Here is a 9,587-nt window from a genome sequence, read left to right on the forward strand (position 1 = left end):
GAACTGGGTATGCAGCTCGGTCAGTACTTCCGCGTTATGTAGGGCATCAGATAATCTCTATTGTCACTTGGTTTTTTACGCCATCTATTTTGTAGCCTGCCAGGATGTTAAAGAAGACTGAGAACTTATGTCCAGGCACGCCTTTCCACTGGCAGGCTGCTAGACCCAGCTGGTGCTGCCTTTGAATAGATCTGCATCTGCTTTCCAAGCTCCATGCACCACTGCCTGCTCTACCTGTGGCAAAGAGGCACACTGTGAGGAAAACCAAGGCAGAGACACAGAGGAGTCATAGTTCAACATTTCCCCTTCCCAAGGAAGACTGAATTTTGCTCTCACAAGGGAAAACAGGTAATGCTTTTTGAAATCACGTGCCTGAGGAATAAAACGGACTGGAAAGTTCATAGCTCTCACAGGACATTCTGAGAGAGAGCTCCCTTGAGTCTTGGCAGGACTTAGTGTGTTCTTAACCTTGTTTTTGTTGTTGCCTTTCCAATGCTTTCAGATGGAAAGATGAACTCTACAACAGTACTTCCCCATCCTCCTCCTCTAATGATGAGGAACATTTTCAGAGGCATAGGAAGCAGAGCCCTAACAGAGCTTCCAGAAGGTGAGTGTCACTAGAGAACAGGGGAGGGAGGAAATTACTGAAGACGAGGAGCAGCTGCCTGACTGTGAAGTGTTCCCCTCCCTGCTCTCCTATGGAATCTAAATGGGGGCAGTGTTTAATCCACTGGCATAAGATTTAATCTGTTGGCACTGATGGCTTTAAGTGGGCTCTCTTTTAGAACGGATTCTTCAAGCGCAGTTAGATTTCTTTGGAGGGGTTAGGAGCAAACTCTAAAGAGTCTAATGTAAAATCCCACGGTGCCTCTGCTCTACAGTAGGTTATTCAGAAAGAATAACAGAAAACATATAGAGACAATGATGGGAGTTTCTTTACCTTTCTTTGACACGTGGCTTGTGTGGAATTCATCTTGAGGAACACTTTGATGATGTGGGTGGTCTCTTTGACCAAATTTCAGCTTTTAGAAGAGAAATGGTCATTCTTCCATTGCCTTATCCAGAAGTCCTGTGACAGATTCAAAGTGTGACATCCAAGGCAATGGAGGCTGTGTTAGAACTACAAATGCTGACTCAGCTGTTTGCAGGAGAAGAGACCTGAGGAATCAATACATTTGTGTGCTTGCAAAACTTCTGTCAGGACTGAGCTGTTATAGGAGTAGAAAAAACTAGTTTCTTAAGAATGGATAAAATGCCAAACGTATGTGGATTCCAAATACAAACAATGCCTTGTCAGGGTTGAAGGCTTAGTGTCTGCTGTAATAAAAAAGGGGAGCATACTCCCTAAAACCAGTCTTCTGGTTTAAAAAGGTGGGCTTGGGGAGGTTGTTGTCTGTGTGTTCTCTGTACATGCCAGCCTGAGTGGTTTCTAAGCAGGCCAGGTATATCTAGTGGGAGTCACTTGTACTTTGTTGCTTGAAAGACCTTTATGGGAGTGCTATCTGTAGATTTAACGATTAGCTGTATGCATCCTGGGTCAGCAAAACTCAACCCACAGTAGGCTGAACTACGACTTTAAGTTCTTTGGTTTCAACAACGTAAACATTGCTGAAAGCAATGAAACAAGAACCTTCACAGGATTTGCTGCTTTGAAATTCTCTTCTAGAAAACAGCAGGCTAGCTTTTCTAGTTGAGATTTAAGTGGTTATCTGGACATGCAGAAAACCTTTTTCTTGCTGCCAGCTGTAGACTTTCTCTTCAGCTATTGTGAAAAATGTGGGGAGACCAAATCCAGGAACTGACATCCTTTTAGGAAGGAATGGCAGGCTTTCCTGTCAAGTCCTCCTGCCTGTCCATCTGGAGACAGATCAGATACATGGGTGAGGACTGACTAGTGGGCTGCGTTTAGTGAGCTGCTGAAGACATGAAGTGGAAATGGGAGGAGGCAGATGGACTGCGTGGAAGCAGCACTAGTTTGGGGAGAAGCGGCAAGGTTTCAGATAGCAGGACAGCATTAGTCACACTATTTGAAGGAGCTGCAAGAAAGGCTTCAGGTAGAGGCTCAAAGGTGTCAGGGTTTGAGGCAGTGCTACTTGGGCTGGAGGGCTTTGAACTCTTTGAGGAGGCCAATGTTACCTCTTATATCCCAAATCCGTTTCTTTCTCATCCTCTCTGAAAAAATAAGGCAGGAACTTGGCACCCTGGCTCCTGGACATCAGAGAGCGACGTGGCTTCTCCGATCCTGACGAAAGGGAGGACTGTTTCCAGGGCCAGCACTGACCCCTGACCTGGGGCATAGCCTTGAACTACTCGAGCCGTCTGTGAGAAGATGGACCTGCCAGGAACTGTTGACACACTGGAATTTCAGTATTCAGCCTTAGAAGGAGTTTACCAGCAGTATCCAAGTTATGCACTTTCAAAGCATTTGATGGAAACAGTATCCAGTTAGGAATTTTGTTTCCATAGTCAGGAAAACATCATCAGCTGCAGAGTAACTTGTTTCATCTTGTAAACCCCTTCCTTTAATGCCAACTCTCAGCAGGCTAGAAAGTGAAGGCTGTATGTCGACGGAAGCGTGCTGATGGAAATCAAGGTAGTTGTCTTCCTAAAGTCACTGAAACACAAGACGGAATTTAGCTTCCTAATTTGTAAAGCTTTGGCCTATATGAAGAAAGAGCTGACACTGTAGTCAAGGCATGGAAACGCTCAATCGATTTCTCTTCTGAAAACTGTAACCACTACACTTGGCAGTGGCAAACTGTTGGGAGGTAGGCTTTTAGTGCACACATCCTGACTGCCTTGTACGTGACACGCCTGCATACGCTTAAGTCAGGCTATAAATAGCCATCTCAAAGTCCCTGGAGTGATTCTCCTAGGGAAATTTGTAGATCTGCCTAATAAGCCTCTGTGTGGGGGAACGTGGGCAAGGCTGGCTCCAAGGCAATCTCTTGACTCAGAAAACAGTTTAGACACAAGTTGTCAGGATTGTTTTCTGCCTAAGCAAACCATACGAGATTCCGGTAGGGTGCCCTAGTGACAACAGCATCCGGTTCCTTGGGACAGCACAGCACTCAGGTGCTTCAAGGGCACAGAAATGAAAATGAAAGTGGGAAAGGCAAATGACATGAAACTCAATATTTTATCTACGTAGCCATACGCCTGGAGTTGCAAGCAACACAACTGGTGCATGTGCTGCACTGCTCTGCAACAATGTTGTAAGTGGAGCTTTCAATGAGACTCCCATATCCTCCCAGCATACATGGGCATGGGGAGTATAAAGGACAGTTGGTGCCTTCCTCTGGGCTTCCCAGATGCTGGTGACAAGGAAGTTGGTATGAGAACCTGGAGGCATGTAGAATAGGCTGCTGTGGAGCTCATAACTATGGATCTCTGCAAACTAACACATGGGAGCACATGTAAACAGGATGTCAGCTGAAAACTGTGCAGCAACCACACAGCACTAAGTGTCAGAACACACCTACCAAGACAAACCCGTTGCTTAACACGAAAGTATAATTTCTGCTTTGATTACATTCAAGACCTAGCTGCACAAAGAGAAACAGACCTTAACCTCTGCCTGACTTCAGAGCTCCTGAGATGCAAGGTCACTCCTCAGGAGCCTCACAGCTCGATTCGGCTCGGGGTGTGCTTGAGAAAAGAAGCCGAGCCCTTCAGCAAGGGGGATGAGCCTGGGTGCACTGCTACACCCCCGGGACTGCCAAGTTTTCAGTTCAGGGTGGGCTTGTGCCCAAGTCAGCCTGGAGCACAAGCAGCACAACGCACTCAGACAAGGTGAGGGCAGGCACTGTCAAAGCAGCCTGGCTATGAATCGCAGTTTCAAAGTTAATTCTAGAGGAGGTGACCAGCCTTCAAGCTCTCTGAAGAGCTCCCCAGCTCACAGCCTGCTCCCTCCTTTCCAGAGGCTCCTTTGGACCACGTTCCTTGCTCAGGCAGAGCACAAGCCATTGCCTCCACATGATACCTCAAGCACATAAGCAGACCAGCCTCTACCTCATGAACAAAGCAGCAAGCACTCTTTCACGGGATGCATTTCTCTCTGCATCTGATCACATCCTCAAGACTCACACAGTCCTGGTCCCCAGGTGGAAAGTGCTAGCAGTAGCTAGACATTCTTGGGAGATGACCACAGAGGCAGCCCTCACATCAGGCAACTAGAGATAATCCTCTTATGTGACAGAGGAGCATCCAGCCACGTTACAGGTCTGTCTGCACTTTCACAGCTCTCAGCTGCTTCTCCTAAAGGTCCAGATGCTGCCAAACAACAGCATAGACTGCCTGCCTAAAAGTAAAAAGGAACAAAACATCACTAAGCCTATTGGTGCTTTATCCGTCTCCTTAAGACAAAGAGACGGCTGTAGACAGAGAAGGGTTCTGAGAGTTGAAATGCTTTATAGCACCTGCAATGCAGCATGACAGGCTGTCGGACTGGTTATGTTTGGAAAACGCACCCAGCTAAAGGAAATGTTCATATTAATCGACAAGTGTACTATAACTGTTCCTCTCAAGTTAAATGAAAGAAAAGAAACGCCTTTCTTGCCGCAAAGAAACTTTGGTTGCATTACCCCATTATAACAAAAGGAGGCCAGAAAAAGTGCACGACCTACAGTCAGGCTGATGCAGGGCCATCTCCTGGGAGCTACAGAGTCTTCTGAGGCGATGAAACCCACGGTCTGAATCCCACTGAGGTCAGCAGGAGTTCTTGCCATGCACAGAGCATGGCAGCAGCATCTTCCAGCTCCCTGAACTGCCAGCAACATCCTTTCAGCATCTTTCATCCAGCAACTTTCAATTTGGAGCGGAAAACATGGTCATGCGCAACATCCTTAGTTGAGGTCATTCAATCCAAAAGAAAACGTGGGTATTAAGGCAGAAATAACAGGCAGCACATTAAAACCAGGCCACCTCCTTAACCACCAATCCCACCTTCCTCACCTGAGTCAATTAATCCTATGAGAGTAAAGAATCACCGAATGGCCAAGGTTGGAAGGGACCTCGGGAGATCATCCAGTGCAACCCCCCTGCTCAAGCAGGGTCCTCTAGAGCACATGGCCCAGGATCGCGTCCAGGTGGGTTTTGAATATCTCCAGGGAAGGAGACTGCACAACATCTCTGGGCAACCTGTGCCAGTGCACTGTCACCCTTCCCAGTCCAGAAGTTTTTCCTCCTGTTCAGATGGAACTTCCTGTGGTTCAGCTTGTGCCTGTTGCCTCTTGTCCTGTTGCTGGGCACCACGGTGAAGAGTCTGGCCCCGTCCTCTCAACACCCTCCCTTCACATACTTGTACACATTGAGGAGATCCCCTCTCAGTCTTCTCTTCTCCAGACTCTACAGGCCAGCTCTCTCAGCCTTTCTTCAGAGGAGACATGCTCCAGGCAGCCCCTCATCATCTTGGTAGCCCTCCGCTGGACTCTCTCCAGCAGCGCCATGGCTCTCTTGTCCTGCGGAGCCCAGAATTGGACACAGTGCCCCAGGTGAGGCCTCACCAGGGCTGAGGAGAGGGCGAGGATCACCTCCCTCCACCTGCTGGCAACACTCAATGCACCCACCCCAGGATCCCATTGGCCTCTTGGCCACAAGGGCACACTGCTGCCTCATGCTTCACTTGGTGTCCACCAGCACTCCCAGCTCCTTCTCTCCAGACATCCTTTCCAGCAGGTCAACCCCCAGCCTGTCCTGGCCCATTAGAGTTCTTCCTCCCTAGGTGCAGCACCCTGCACTTGCCCTTGTTAAACTTCAGGAGGTTCCTCTCTGCCCACCTCTCCAGCCTGTCTACATCCAGCTGAATGGCAGCACAGCCTTCTGCTGTGTCAGCCACTCCTCCCACTTTAGTCTCATCAGCAAACTTGCTGAGGGTGCACTCTGTCCCTTCCTCCAGGTCATTGAGGAATACATTGAACCAGACTGGACCCAGGACTGTCCCCTGGGGGACACCGCTAACTACAGGCCTCCAACTAGACTCTGCTCCACTGACCACAACCCTCGGAGCTCGGCCATCCAGCCAGTTCTCAACCCACCTCACTGGCCACTCCGCCAAACCACACTTCCTGAGTTTACCTGGGAGGATGGGATGCGAGGCAGTGTCCAAAGCCTTGCTGAAGTCCAGGCAGACAACACCCACTGCTCTGCCCTCATCTCCCCAGCCACTCATCCCCTCCGAGAAGGCTATCAGGTTGGTCCAGCATGGTGTCCCTTTGGTGAGTCCATGCTGACTACTCCTGATCACCTTCTTGTCCTCCACATGCTTAGTGAGGACCTCCAGGAAGAGCTGTTCCATCACCTTTCCAGGGATGGAGGGGAGGCTGACAGGCTTGTAGTTTCCTGCCTCCTCCTTCTTGCTCTTTTGGAAGACTGGGGTGACACTGGCTTTCTTCCAGGCCTCAGGCACCTCTCCTGATCTCCAGGACCTTTCCAAGATGATGGAGAGTTGCCTAGCAATAACATCCGCCAGCTCCCTCTGCCTCATGGGTGCATCCCATCAGGGCCTGTGGATGTCAGGTTTGCCCAAATGATCTCTAACTCGATCCTCCTCGACCAAGGGAGAGTCTTCCTTTCTCCAGACTTTCCCTCTTGTCCCCAGGCTCTGGAATTCCCCAGGGCTGGCCTTAGCAGTAAAGACTGAAGCAAAGAAGGCATTCAGCAACTCTGCCTTCTCTGTATCCCTATATTGCTCCCAAGTGGCCTGTCCCCTTTGCCACATTCTGTAGACTGCCTTCTTCTGTTGGAGTTTTGCCAGGAGTTCCTTGCTCAGCCAGGCAGCTCTCCTGCCCCCTTTGCTGGACTTCTTACTCAGAGGCATGCACTGCTCTTGAGCCTGGAGGAAGTGATAGCCTGGAGGAAGTGATACTTGACTATTAACCAGCTCTCCTGGACCTGCCTTCCTTCTAGGACCCTACCCCATGAGATTCCTCCAAGTAGGTCCCTCAAGAGGCCAAAGTTAGCTCTCCTCAAGTCCAGGGTTGTGGTCTTACTTATTGCCCTGATCCCTCCTCACAGCATCCTGAACTCCACCATCTCCTGGGCACTGCAGCCAAGGCTGCCCCCAACCTTCACATTTCCAACCAGACCTTCTTTGTTTGTTAGGACAAGGTCTAGCAGCACACCTCTCCTTGTTAGCGTCTCCACCACCTGGGTCAAGAAGTTATCCTCAGTGCTCTGCAGGAACCTCCTTGACTGTTTGTGCCTAGCTGTGCTCTCTTCCCAGCAGATGTCAGGGTGGTTGAAATCTCCCAGGAGAACCAAGGCCTGTGATCGTGAGGCTACTTCCAGCTGTCTGTAGAAGGCCTCATCAACTTCCTCTTCCTGATCAGGTGGCCTGCAGTAAACCCCCACCACCGTGTCACCCATGCTAGCCTGCCCTTTAAGCCTGACCCATAAGCTCTCAACTTGCTCTTCAGCCACCTCCAGGCAGAGCTCCACACATTCTAGTTGCTCCCTCACATGAGGAGCAACTCCACCACCTCACCTTCCTGGCCTGTCTTTCCTAAAAAGCACAGAGCCATCCATGACAGCATTCCAGTCATGTGAGCTATCCCACCATGTTTCTGTAACTGCAGTGAGATCACGGCCCTGCAACCCCACACAGATCTCTAATTCTTCCTGCTTATTCCCCTGGCTGTGTGCATTGGTGTACAGGCATTTCAGAGAGCCAATCGAGCATGCAGCCTCTCAGGAGAGGTATAAGAAGATCTTTGGCAGTCTTTCCATGACATCTCTTATTCGAGCCCCTGGCAGGCAGCAAACCTCTCTAGACAAGAGGGTCGGTCAGCAGATAGGTGCCTCTGTCCCCTGCAGCAGGGAGTCACCCACAACAATTACTCGCCACTTCTTCCGGGTGTTCCCGCATGGCCAGTCTGTCAGGTCTGTCAGGCCAGTAGCTTCCCTTGAAGTCATGCCCAGCTCCTCCTCAGCCTGCAGGGCACTAAACTTGTTCCTCAAGGGCAAGTCTTGAGGGGGAGCAAGAGCCTTTCTCCTGCTACAAGAAGTGACCACTTTCCAGCCTTCTTCAACAGTGTTATGATGTACTGTTTCACACGGTACAGAGCCCTCCAGCAACTCCATTGCAGTGCGGGGTGGGGACTCCTGGAGCTGCACAGTCTCCGAGAATACCCCGTCCATCTCTTACTCATCTTCTTGGATGCTGCACAGCCTACTGGCTTCCTCCCTGCCTGACTCCTTTACCTGCCAATACAACTGATCAACCAGAGCACACCTTCTGCAGGAGAGCTGACTGTCAGCCCAGGCCTCACAGAGAGGCCCCAGGCACTCCCTGCAGCCTGACACCTCTACAGCTGCATCTGCTGTCAGAGGGTCTGTCTGGGTTGAAGCTTCAGACACAGGTGATGCAGCAACTCCAGCAGCCACTGGGGAAGGTGCTCTGCAGCATGTCATGACCACACCTGAGGAAGCACACACCACTACCAGAAATGGAAGGTGCCTCCTGCACAAACTGCTGCCTCTGTTCACTGTGCTCTAGGCCTGGCTCTTCTAGAGGCCTCTGCCTAGCAGTGACTCACAGGGTGCTTGACCCACCCAATCAAGGTGGTGCCACCTGGATCAAAAGCCCCAACTCCCTCTCCTCAGGGGCAACCCAGGTGCTGCTCCTTAGCAGCAGCCACACCTAGCTACAACTTCCCAGGAGAAGTCAAGGCCTCCCGCAGTTGTCCTTGCCTAGCTCTCCTTTCCTGCTAGCAGCAAGCACCGTCTAGTTCCTCGGGGGTCCCCGCAAAGCCTCCACAACTTCCAACAAGCTCCTCCAAAGGCCCAAGCAGAGCCCCGACAGGTGGTGGGGATGTGGTGTTAACAAGCAGACCTGACAGGCCCAGGGTATGAACTGCCAACTTTTCCCAAGCACGTCTTGCTGCAGGCTCCAAAGGAGACCTTGGCCTGTAGCCTGGCTCTCCAGCTCTTTAGAGCCCTGCCCTGGACCATGCTGGCTGGCAACCAGCATTTCAACAACAGCAATTGCAAAGAAAGAGATATAAAAATAAAGTTAGCAAGGAAGGCAGAGATGTTACTGGTTTTTTCTTCTCTTTCCCCCTCCCCGCCACTTTTGTTGTTGTTAATAGTCTCCATCCTCCAGCAGGTAACAAGCTCTTCTGGGATCAGGAAGACTACCACAGCCCATTTTCTGGCTGACTCATACCACACCTCCCCTAAGCAATCCTGCCGAGCCCCACCACGTCTGCTGGTTCCCCACTATGCTGTCTAGGCAAGTGATGGTTCTCACATAACACACGGCCACTGGCCAGCCAAATGCACGCAGGGACAAGGGCTCAGGTGACTGATCTGGGGGAGAAGTACAACTTTCTCCCTCAGCACACACCCGCCGGGATTTCTTCACCACCCAGACACTCGTTTTCGTGATGCCGGGAGCAGAGTAGCCTTTTTAGGGGAAAAAAAGGGGGGATCGAAACACATGCAGTTGTGCAATGTTATTCCCACTACATAATTCACTGCTGTTTTAACAATGCTGGAAGTGGGAAGGGCAAAGAGGGCTACACAAATCTGTATAGGTTTTTTATCTAAAAGGAGAGACAGCACATTTCTTTGGGCTTGAGTTACTGAAG

The 9,587-nt window shown here is 50.4% G+C and overlaps 1 long non-coding RNA gene across 1 annotated transcript; it reads left to right on the forward strand.

Moving 5' to 3' along the window:
• Positions 1-220: 220 nt before the first annotated feature.
• LOC138062579 (uncharacterized) lies at positions 221-2,525 on the forward strand. The gene is made up of 3 exons (XR_011136525.1): positions 221-348; positions 503-607; positions 2,186-2,525. It is a non-coding gene; the product is annotated as an uncharacterized lncRNA (long non-coding RNA).
• Positions 2,526-9,587: the final 7,062 nt, after the last annotated feature.

This window comes from Struthio camelus, chromosome 28 (genome assembly GCF_040807025.1).
Source record: "Struthio camelus isolate bStrCam1 chromosome 28, bStrCam1.hap1, whole genome shotgun sequence".
Lineage (NCBI taxonomy): Eukaryota > Metazoa > Chordata > Aves > Struthioniformes > Struthionidae > Struthio > Struthio camelus.